Here is an 11,318-nt window from a genome sequence, read left to right as displayed (position 1 = left end):
GTACTTTGTCGCTATGTACTTCAACACTTTATTTTTGTTGTTGACATGTAGCTTCTTCTCGGAAAGTTTTAAGTATACACTAGCTTTTTGTCCCCCCACCCAAAAAAAAATAAATAAAATTATTAAAAATAAAATAAAATAAATAAATAACAAATAATTTAATTAAATAAAGGAAACATTTTCACCCAAAATCTAACCTAAGTTCCCGCCCCCAAAATAAAATATAAAATTAAAATAAAATATAAAATTAAAATAAAATATAAAAATACAATAAAAAATGAAAATAAAAACCCAACTTTTCAAATAAACTCAATTATTGATTTACTGAGTTCATTATACAGTAACATATTTCATTAGCAAAATTTAATATAAATTTTAAAATGCAGTTAAAATGCACTTATAAGCACTTGGAAGTTCAGAGCTTTACTATACCAACGATGCTGTATGAGGTATCGAGCTCAGTAATAGAAGCCTTAGAAAGGAAAACCAAGAATCGTCCATGCCCGACATAGTGCTGTGATCAGAGGCGGGAAAACGACACATTGTGATCGAGTAAACCGTACATTGGGAAACCATACTAGGAGGCATACGAGATGAAAGACCAATTACACAAAGCTGCTAGAAGATTGCAACGAAAGAGGCTGACGTTCATGGATGGTCCCTATAGAACTAGGCGCTAGAGGGTTTTGTGCTCAATCTGTGAGCCTACTGATGTCAGCAGTCGGATCTACTGGCAGGGATAGACGGCGGACTCTCCAGAAACTGAGAAAAGCGTCAGTTTTAGTTGCGATTTTTTTTGCGTTGGGGGTATAAAATAAACTTGTAAACAATAAATTATACTAAATATTCATTCACAAAAACATTGCATACAAGATACACATATATAGGTTTGTCGCTAAAATATACATTTGCAACTCAACAAATTTGAATATTCTGAATACGAAACCGCGGTTTTTCGCTTCCTCTTTGGCGCAACAAAGGAACAAAGAAACAGAGAAGCGGTGTGAAAAAATACGAAAATTAACTAATTCCAGGAAACGTGTTTGATAAATATCTACATATACAGGTAAACGAGCTGTGTTTTCTTAAATGTATTTAATTAATTTGCATATATGATCGCGGTTGGCATGATTTAGTTAACCTGAACTCTTAAGATAAGCGGCTAAGGTCAGGATTACGACTCCGTTCGCCCCTAATACTCGTTCGCACCGGTCAATTCACTCTGTAAACGTATAATGGGAAGTGAAAATACAATTCAGAATTATGAAAATAATAATAATAATAATAATAATAATAATAATAATAATAATAATAATAATAATAATAGAATAATAGAATATTAATTTTATGCATCTTTAATATTGATGCATCTCCAGGCATTTCTTTAAAGGAAGTTTGGTAGTAAATTAATTTACCCCCAGTTATTGTCGCAAAAATTGCATCAATGGGAGTCTTAAAACTTCCAGAAATACCGTCATTTACCTGGCCTAACACGGTTGGTGATGGGAATGCTGTGCTGCTGAAGTTTCATCTTTGTTTACTTAAATAGTTGTTACAAACATTTGAGTTTTGACCTGTATTTTGATATCTTTGTAGATGGAATACGTAAGGTATCGAACATGACAAGATCCGAGGTAGAAGTCACCGTTATAGATTTCTTAAAACACGCACCGTATCAGCATGGCGGATTACAGTATAAGGTGTGTGGTAAAATAATACATCAAAAGCTATTTTTAAAACAGCTATACACAATCTTTTCTAATATAAAATAATTAAAATTAAATATCTATCAAAATCGTTCATTTAATCTAACTTGTGTGCAGAATAACATGTGTTTTTGCACTTCATTAAAATAACGGACTAGCAGATTGATAAATTTATTCAGTTATTTATTAAACTGTAGTGCTTGTGTTTCTTTTACAGAAAAAAATGTCCGACCAGACTACAGGCCAGAATGAAACGCTCCCCGAGGCTGTTGTGCAAGATTCAGACAGCAACTAGTTATAAAGTAATATTATGGACTAGACATATTCATTTATAGTTTGATAAAATGTCATGATTCTGTGTTCTTCTGTCTCGCAAATACCGTAAAGTTCTAGCTCAGGCCCGTAGTCAGGGTTTTGAAAAGGGAGGTGCGAATTTTCCCATCAACGAATGTTATTGAGCAACGAAGTGGCGAAGGGGGTAGGTGCGGTAGGGGGTGTTCCCCTCCTGCAATCGGGGGTTTGAAGGTCCTCCCTCTAGAAACATTTTGAAAATGAAACGTAAAACACTGCATTCTGGTGACTTTTTATCTGCATTTAGAGACTGAAGTTATAGAGCATTTTTATATGAAATTTCCCATTCATTGACCATACTCAGTGACTGAGCGACATGTATTTGATTTAACATACATGTATTTCCCATTACCGTTTTTCATTTACTACCTTTATCGACCAGTCACGGAAATACATTATATTATACGGCGTTTAACCATACACTAGTATGCGCGCACACACTTTGTTTACATATTCAACAACACATTTATAGAAAGTAAAATCAGCAATAAGAACGATATAAAATATAATTATTTATTGGAATCTTGATAAAATTAGTGTATTTTACCATTGCAAAATTTTACCATTCATAAGTCAATCAAATTAAGAGGAAATATTTGACTTTTTTCAAAACAATTTTGTGTCTGCTACTATGGATAGTACAAGAGGCCTACCATTGCTCTTAACGTGCTAATAGTGTATTATACAACAAACATTGTTTAACAAAACTGGGTCATTTCTAATTTGCATCAATACCAGGGTGCAGGATCAAGTGACTTTGTTAATGGAAGTCAATACACCGGTAAGTGCTGCTTTTTTCCAAATAACTTTGTAAAACAATTTTTCTTAAGAATTTCAACCAGTGCATAAAATGTAGATTTTAAACTGCGTATGTCAATGTGAAATACATCATAATTACTTTATATAATAAGGGCGTGTTCTTTTTTTAAAAAAATTTCATTTATACTGCACAAATATACTTCACGCAAATTGATTTTTTGTCACCGATTTCAGACGTATTCTCAAGGATCGGCATAACCTGCAAGAAAAACTGTCTTTTATGCACTTAAGATTTTTGCAAATGTATTTCAATAACGTGACATATTTGTAAAAATAAAGTTCTGAACGGTGTGTTTACATTCTGTCCAGCCCGTGTGTAAATACCTGAAAACCAGGCTTATTATGCACCCTGAATACTATACAGAAACAATATGGTATAACTGGTTACTTTTACTTTTGTCAACTATTAAAAAAAACCTGTTTTCTAAACGAATTTCATAAACATATACAAGTTAATGCTTCATAAAAACCCTATTACCACAAACTACTGGCCCTTAGGTCTGAAAGTCCTTAACAATGTATGCATACCAGAACATTGAAAAAAAGGACGTATTTGCCCTTTATGCTCAAGATCCGTCACAATTAATGAACATTAAACTTTACCGTCCACCTGATCAAATGTTATAACGGTTTAAATTCATTATAAGAGCATATATCTTCTCGCATTTTGCTGTCAAAACTTCTATTGATTTCAGCAATTCTGCGGTTAAAAATTGTCAATAAAAATCACGGTTTATCTTGGAAATGACTCCATAGAGAAATTTAATTACATGGTGACCTGTCGGTAGCCTATTGAATTTAACACTATTGTAACGCTAAGATACGAAGACTCACTGGATTCAGGGAAAATATAAATAACCGTTTTTGCGTCGAATAAAGTTGGGTGAAACTTATAGTACACATTTTTGTTACTTGTCAAAAGAGTTTGGGTGCGAACGCACCCAACGCACTCCCCTGGCTACGGGTATGTAGCTGTTCATACTTTAAACATTTTGAAGAAATCCTTCTCATATTTAAATATAGCAAGCACACATTGTTTCCGTGAAAGCCACACAATTGTGGCTAAAATTATGTTACCTAATGGTTGAAATAGGTTTTTTCCTTGTTATGGTATTTTTTTTAACCTTTGTATCACTTTAAATACCCATGACGTTAAGTTTGTAGGAGTCTGCTTCATGGAATCACCGGTTGGTCTGAGAAAATGTTTTCTATGAAACGTTATGGGCATGTAACGAACTGATATTATCAGGTGCCTTTCTCGCTTCATTGGGAAAAGGCCCTAGTCTATGGATTTTGGGAAGACATTGCTCATTTTGGGGAAAATTCTCGCTAAAATTACTGCTTTGGGAAATGAAAAAGCTGGTGTAAGTTAGGATTTTTGGGAAGACTGCATGATTTTAAAGAAATTTTCAATTGGGAAGGGGCCTTTAATAGGCCCCTGTTATATAAGGCTGAAAACCCCTGATATTGTCTTTAATATTTAGTATTTTCTGTGTATGTTAAACTATTTATAATTTGAGTAGTGTTCTGAGAAAACTGGACATAGTGCATGTGCGTAAAGTGTCGTCCCAGATTAGCATGTGCAGTCCGCACAGGCTAATCAGGGACGACACTTTCCGCTTTTATAACATTTTTCGTTAAAATGAAGTATCTTCTTAGCAAAAATCCTGTGCGGACTGCACCGGCTAATCTGGGACGACACTTAACGCACATGTATTATGCCCAGTTTTGTCAGAACGCGACACATTTTGTGACCTGGAAAATTTGCAAAGTTTATATACTTTCATAAATGTAAATTTTTACTTGTGTCCGTGTGTTGAGAACAAATTTTCTATGTATGAAAAGAAAGCTATAGGAATGTTCTTAATTTTTGTAGAAGTAATGCAAAAGCGACTTGATTTAAAAAAAATGTGTGATTAATAAGAGACCAAAACTCAATCATTGTGTTAGAAACATTTATTGCTTTGTCTGTAAGGCCTACAAAACATTGTATGTTTCCATTGACTGACCCTATTTTTTTGCGGACCCTTTACATTTTTTGGCCTTTTGAAGTCAAGTTTTTTATTGAATTTGTTAAACTGGATCATTATATCAAATTATGATTTTGCCATCACAGAATTACATATAAATGATGTTGCACATATAATTGGAAAACGTTTGTCATTGAAATTACGTTTTTTAGTGGATAATGACGTGTTAAGGTAAAACATTAGATGGCAAATGTTGCGGCGACCTACCTACGCTATTTTTTGGCGATATGTTAGTGGCAACAAACATTTTTTTTGTCTAATATCGACGTTTAATTTATTGCAGTTGTAAACAATTTGCTCTGTTATTGTAATAATAGACAGGGTCTTCATAAATGAAGTATGAACTTCCTGTTTTCTTAGTTTGGAGGTTTTGATTTAAAAAAAGGAAGTTATGAGGTTAGGAAAAAAATGTTCTTATTAAACTTCAACCTTATTTTTAAAAAACGACAACCTGTGATTACATTTGAAAAGGTAAAATATGCATATCTTCTTTTCTATGCATTACATATATTAAGTTGTGACACTTCCATGGATTCAATTTAGAAAGTTTTGTGATTTAAACTGGGTAAACTTTCACAAATGCTCTGAATAGATATGGTTACGGGAAGTTAATTGTTTTAGCCAACTTATAGAGTATATGTGTTTTAAATGATTCTTGTAGATTGTAAATATTCGATCCTTTTTTAGTTTGTTAATGTACTTCTGTTTAACAATTGTTTACAACTGAATACATTACATTCATTCATTATTGAAGTAAAATTCTTCAGGTTAACATTGTTTGATTGTTTTATTATTTTGTTATAAAATAATTAAAATATGGTGTGTTGTGTAGTGTGTCAATGATACAGTAAGGTCATATAAACGTTGCATTTTGGTTACTTTATAACGTTATTTTAAAACGTTTTAACAACGTTATATGGAGTTCACAAAATCACGTCGTATGGACGTTGTAAAATAACGTTTTACCAACGTTATGTATAACGTTATTATTTAGAGGGTAATATACGGCTGAGCCGGGCCGGGCAGTGATAATCGGCCCGCAGGGAGCATAACGGCCCGAGAGCTTTTGTATTAACGTCTATAATATATATCTTACTTTTGTACTAAATTATAGATGGGCACATGTTTTGAGTCATAAAATCATACTATTTTGGTCCTTCACTTAAATTTATGAAGAACCAGCTTTCCGTACTTATTTTTTCATTGAATTGATTACGCAATTTATGACGTATCTCATGTGACGTAATTTAAATGACGAAACTAGCTAGACGCTTTGGATTTAATTAAGGACAACAACAAATCGGACTTTGAGTGTTTTTATTCAACAGTTAAATATTTGTTAAGCATTGAACGATTAGTGTGTGTGTTTACGATGGATTATTATATTATTATGAATATGAATAACAGTGTTGGGATAAAAAACTGGAATGAAACTGGTGAGACTGCATTTTCGATTTCGTCAAAATGTCGAATAACGCGATGTTTTGTTGAATAATTGATGGATGAATTTAAGAAAAGTGTAAGTGAATTGTTCTTTAATTGTTCGAAGGAAATCGATGCTGAATTAAAAGGGTAATTTCTTTGATGAATAAGTCGTTCCTTTGTCAGACGATCAAAGAATGTCACAAACAATTGCCTGCTTACATCCAGTATTTAAAAAAGGAAAAGGTGGATGGCGATAAAGAAATGTGTCCAAAATTTTAACGCGTCATGGAAGCAAATTAAACTTTGCGCAAATAAACATGGTTGAAACACAACTTCGGTGAGTAAAACAATAACCCAGATGTTTTACTTTTTTTATGGCTAAGACTGGATGTGGACGCCATTTTTTTCCAGTTGAACTACACGCGCACACATTCTGAGGGCCGAAAATAAATACTCGGCCCTAGGGCCGAATATTTATAATGACCCCGCATTGGTGATTATGGCAGAAAACAACTGTACACATTTGTTACTATAAATAGTAAGGTATGTATTATAACGTTTTTACAACGTTATTGTGTTTGCTGGGAGAGCGGTCGTCCAGCAGGTTTTGACAGTCACAATCTGGAAGAAGTAGAGCTAACGACATTCACGCCGTAGATACGGTGGTCCCACCCTCTCGAGATGTCAATGGACCAGGCGCGAAACATTGACGACGGAGGGACTATATACTGATGATGAATGTCGATTCTCAATACACAATTCCCATAGAACTTGAGTATACAAGAGATTCACGCGTGGGTGAGCGATTGTATTCAACTAAGACTGTACCATATAGATCTATACAATATTTTTAAATTCATCGAGTAAGAAATTCTGTCGCAGTTGGATTGTGATCGGTAAACGTATTTTATCAAAATTTGTTAGAGTATGTGATAACATATACTTATCTTGCTTTGCTTTGTTTGTAGATTGTCTTGTCAGTGCGCGTGATGAAGATGCATGATTCCTTTACGCAGTATATATCTCGGAAATGTTCAACATGCAGTAGGATAGAGTGTTTAAAAGTAAGTGAGGCTACAATCCAGTGTAACAAAAAAGTGCAAAAAGAGCTTCTTGCATATATATTCTCCAATTTATACGAAAGCATATCCTGGTATCTGTACTTTTTTGTTCTCCCAACCATTGATGACTAAACAACAACTTGTAGCATGTAACTCTGCTGTAAGGACCTCAGGTTTGCGCATGTGTAACATTTAAGAAAGAATCTTACATGATTGCAGGCATCGGTAAGAAAATGGGTTTCGGTAAAGTTTTTCGAGTTTAACTCGATAAAGAAATAAACGCATCCTGAAAGTTTATCATTCAACCTAATCGTTAATGATATGCACACATATGTATGAGACGGTGTTGATTGTGGTCGATGTTGATGAACGATTAAAAGTTGTATCTATGAGATCAAAAATGCTTTTTTTCTGCGCAGTTCTTAGCTCGAACCCGCAATTCCTGGCACAACTTTAGGTTGACGAGCAAAAATGCCCAACAAAATACATTTGAGAATTAACGTGGCAAGCAAGTTGTGAGACTACAATCTAATGTCACAAACAGTTAAAAAAAGGCTTATTGTCCTATTTCTTACATATATATCGTCCAATTTATACCAAAACATATCCTGGAATCTGTACTTTTTAAAATTCGATGCCCCATGCTCAAAGTCATTGTTGACAATTATCTACTTTTAGCATGTAACACTGCCGTCAAGACTTCCGGTTTGCGCATTTGTAACATTTAGGAAAAATTATCTTCTATGATTGCAGGCATCGGTAGGATAATGGGTTTCGGTAGTGTTTTCATAAGCAATTCTATTGGCATATTTATTTCTTACTTTAAGACGGCTTTTATCTGCCACCGTGGCCTAATGGATAAGGCACCGGCCTTCTAAGCCGGGGATTGCGGGTTCGATCCCCGCCTGTGGTAAGTTTTATTTCATTTCCAGCATGGCGATCAGTAAGCGTTAGAATGGAAATATTATTATATTACAAAACTTGAATATTATCGAATATTTACAGATGATGCAACTTATAGTAATATTGAAAAATACAAATGTGTTTGCGCATGTGTTTGAATCATGGGTATACTGATTCAATTATTTGCGCTAAACGGAAATTAGGATACAGTGGATTGAAGTACACGGCCGTTAATCACGCGCGCCACCTCTTTTTTGAGATGCATTTATACATGAGCCATTGAAACTTCTGATGTGGCGCTCAGGCCCGGATGTTTTGAAATTTAACGGATAATTTTACAATTTGATTAGGTGTTATATGTTTTTCAACACATTTCGCAATATTAAAAAAATAAATAATTGGCCACTGTAGTGCAATCCATGGATTATAAATACATCTGAAAATGCACATAAACATACAATCACAACCCATTTGGAAACGTGGGGACCTTTATAAGTTGTGGCATGGTATAATTCGTACATCGATGTATTTTGCCTGTGTGACGAGCAAATTCTCTGCCAATTAAAACGCTTATTACATAAAACGATTGCTTTGAACCTGCACAAGTTAATGCGTGAATAAAAACATCGGCTTCTAGCCCATCTAATAGATAAATTTGCATTTTTCAAAAAGAGATGGAGCCAATGCCAAGGAGGTGGCGTTCAGAATAGGAAGTGGCGCAAATGCACATTTATAGCTATTTTACAGTAGAATATTTTATGTTATGGTTTCTATTTTAGTTTCGGTCTTACATTATTTTTTTAAGTTGACTACTTCAGCAATTTCGAGTCGCTTGCGTATTTAGTAGAAAAAGTAGTTTTCTATAATGTATTGATGGATTTAAACGTTCGTTTTTGTAATATAACAACATTTAACATGTATTATACAAAAATGTTAATGGAAAAAGACCGAACTATCTTTTGGGAGTTGATGGTGGGAAAAACAACATAAATGAGCGCTTAATTAAGTATTTGTAAATTAAGCATTTGGATTAACGGCCACAAATCATAGTTACATGTAGAAGTGTTATCTTATACTTATTTCGTGAATTATCATACTGTATACACATATTGATGTCGATGAATTATTTTGGTAATGTTGAACATTAAGTTATTGGTTTGATTGAGTATTACAAATTTTTGATATACATAGTACAATATGTTTTATTAATGTTGGTGACATCTTAATTTAGTTGATCACTTATTTATTAAAAAAAATTACATCTTATTTATTATAGATTGTGTTTATGTTCTGTAAAGGTTTGGGCCTTTGTTTGTACGTTGAAAAATAAATTTAATATAGAAATAACATTTTCTATCAAATCTACGTCATGTGATAATGTCATTGCGATACGACTGTTTATTGATACATCCTGCATTGGCGCCACCTCCTATCATTAGCGCCACCTCATTAGCATTGGCCCCATCTCTTGCAAAATGATCTACTACGTCGGCAAGAAGACAATATTTATGTGTATGCAGCATCTAATGTATGTTGTACGCAATCGTTTGATGCCGTTAGCGATTTAATTGGGTGGACATGTTCTCGTCACACAGGAAAAACTTATCGGAATTCTTTTTAAAATCCACCAAGCCACACCTTATAAAGGTTCTCACGTTTATAAATGGGTTTAGAATGTACATGTCTGTAAATTTTTGGACGAATCAGTCTTCGCTGCATCGCACTACATTGCACGATTAAAAAAATAATGCGAATTATGTTTAAAAAATTTTATAAAACCTAATCACCCTGTAAAATTGTCCATACAATTTGAAAACATCCGAGCCTGAGCGCCATCTCGGAAGTTGCATTGGCTCATTTTATTAATGCATCGCAAAAAAGAGGTGGCGCGCGTAATTAACGGCCGTGAAGTAAGGATGGATTAAATTACTTATTAACTTCTGACTTAAAAGCAATGTTATATTTTAGACTATGATTAATCAGTAAGATAAACACTAAATTACGCCTCCGTGGCCTAATGGATATGGCACCGGCCTCCTAAGCCGGGTATTGCGGGTTCGAGTCCCGCCGGAGGTTAGTATCATTTTATATATCACGTTATATGGTGATCCCGAAATTAAGTGTTAACAACTGAAATGTTATTTGTTTCCTTACACATCTTAAATATTGAAAATATTTCAGATTATGCCACCATAAAGTTAGTGTATCATAGAAGAAGACAAATTACTATGTTGTTGTTGGTACAGCTTTTGAACTAAACAATCAAAATTTTAAGAAGAGGAAAAATATACACACATTAATCTGGCCAGTGATGCTGTATGACATGTCGAGCTCAGTAATAGTAGCATTAGAGAGGATCACCAGCCGTCACATTGGAAAGTGGCTATGAATACCCCCCCCCCCCCCCCCCCCCGTTTCTCCAGCGTTGGACTGTACGGATAGAGCAACAACTGCAACTCACTGGCAGAGGAATTCAAGACAGCTAACATGAGACTTGTACTCAAACTTAAATACTCCACAGATAAGCAGATCCGAGTAGCAGGCATTTTTACCCCCACCAGCAGGATATAATCGGCTACAGAGAATGTCAGTCAAGCAGAGAACTCGTTCAAGCAAAGAGACATTGTGAAATTGACGGTTGTCGAACGTCAGCGGATTGGAGCAACACAAACACTTCTGTGGAGCCGAGCAGACAAGAAAAAGAGGTGCGCAATGATCCAGACAGAAGTTAGGCGGACATAATACACCAAGACACGCTCGAGCGGTAGAAAGTTTAACACAAGGAGCATGGACAACATTCAATCGAAAGACATGATATTGACCTGTGACGACATCTGGAAGTATGACTCCATCAGACTTCTCTGCCACCTTAGGTCAGTCCATGACCTCCTACCATCCCCCGACAACATCTGTCGTTAGGGACTCATACCAGATCCTAAATGCAAACTTTGTGATCGTTCGGCATTCTAGAAGATGTTCTTTCTTGCTGTCCTACAGCGCTGTCACAAGGAATAAACATATGT

The 11,318-nt window shown here is 34.8% G+C and overlaps 2 non-coding genes across 2 annotated transcripts; both read left to right on the top strand.

The window, feature by feature from the left end:
- Window positions 1–8,232: 8,232 nt before the first annotated feature.
- Window positions 8,233–8,305, top strand: Trnar-ucu (transfer RNA arginine (anticodon UCU)). Its single transcript has one exon. It is a non-coding gene; the product is annotated as a tRNA-Arg (tRNA).
- A 1,993-nt stretch (window positions 8,306–10,298) lies between these two features.
- Trnar-ccu (transfer RNA arginine (anticodon CCU)) lies at window positions 10,299–10,371 on the top strand. Its single transcript has one exon. It is a non-coding gene; the product is annotated as a tRNA-Arg (tRNA).
- The last annotated feature ends 947 nt before the right edge of the window (window positions 10,372–11,318 follow it).

Source organism: Dreissena polymorpha, chromosome 2 (genome assembly GCF_020536995.1).
Source record: "Dreissena polymorpha isolate Duluth1 chromosome 2, UMN_Dpol_1.0, whole genome shotgun sequence".
NCBI lineage: Eukaryota > Metazoa > Mollusca > Bivalvia > Myida > Dreissenidae > Dreissena > Dreissena polymorpha.
Note: the sequence above shows the minus strand (reverse complement) of the source record. Positions and strands in the feature narration are given on the sequence as shown.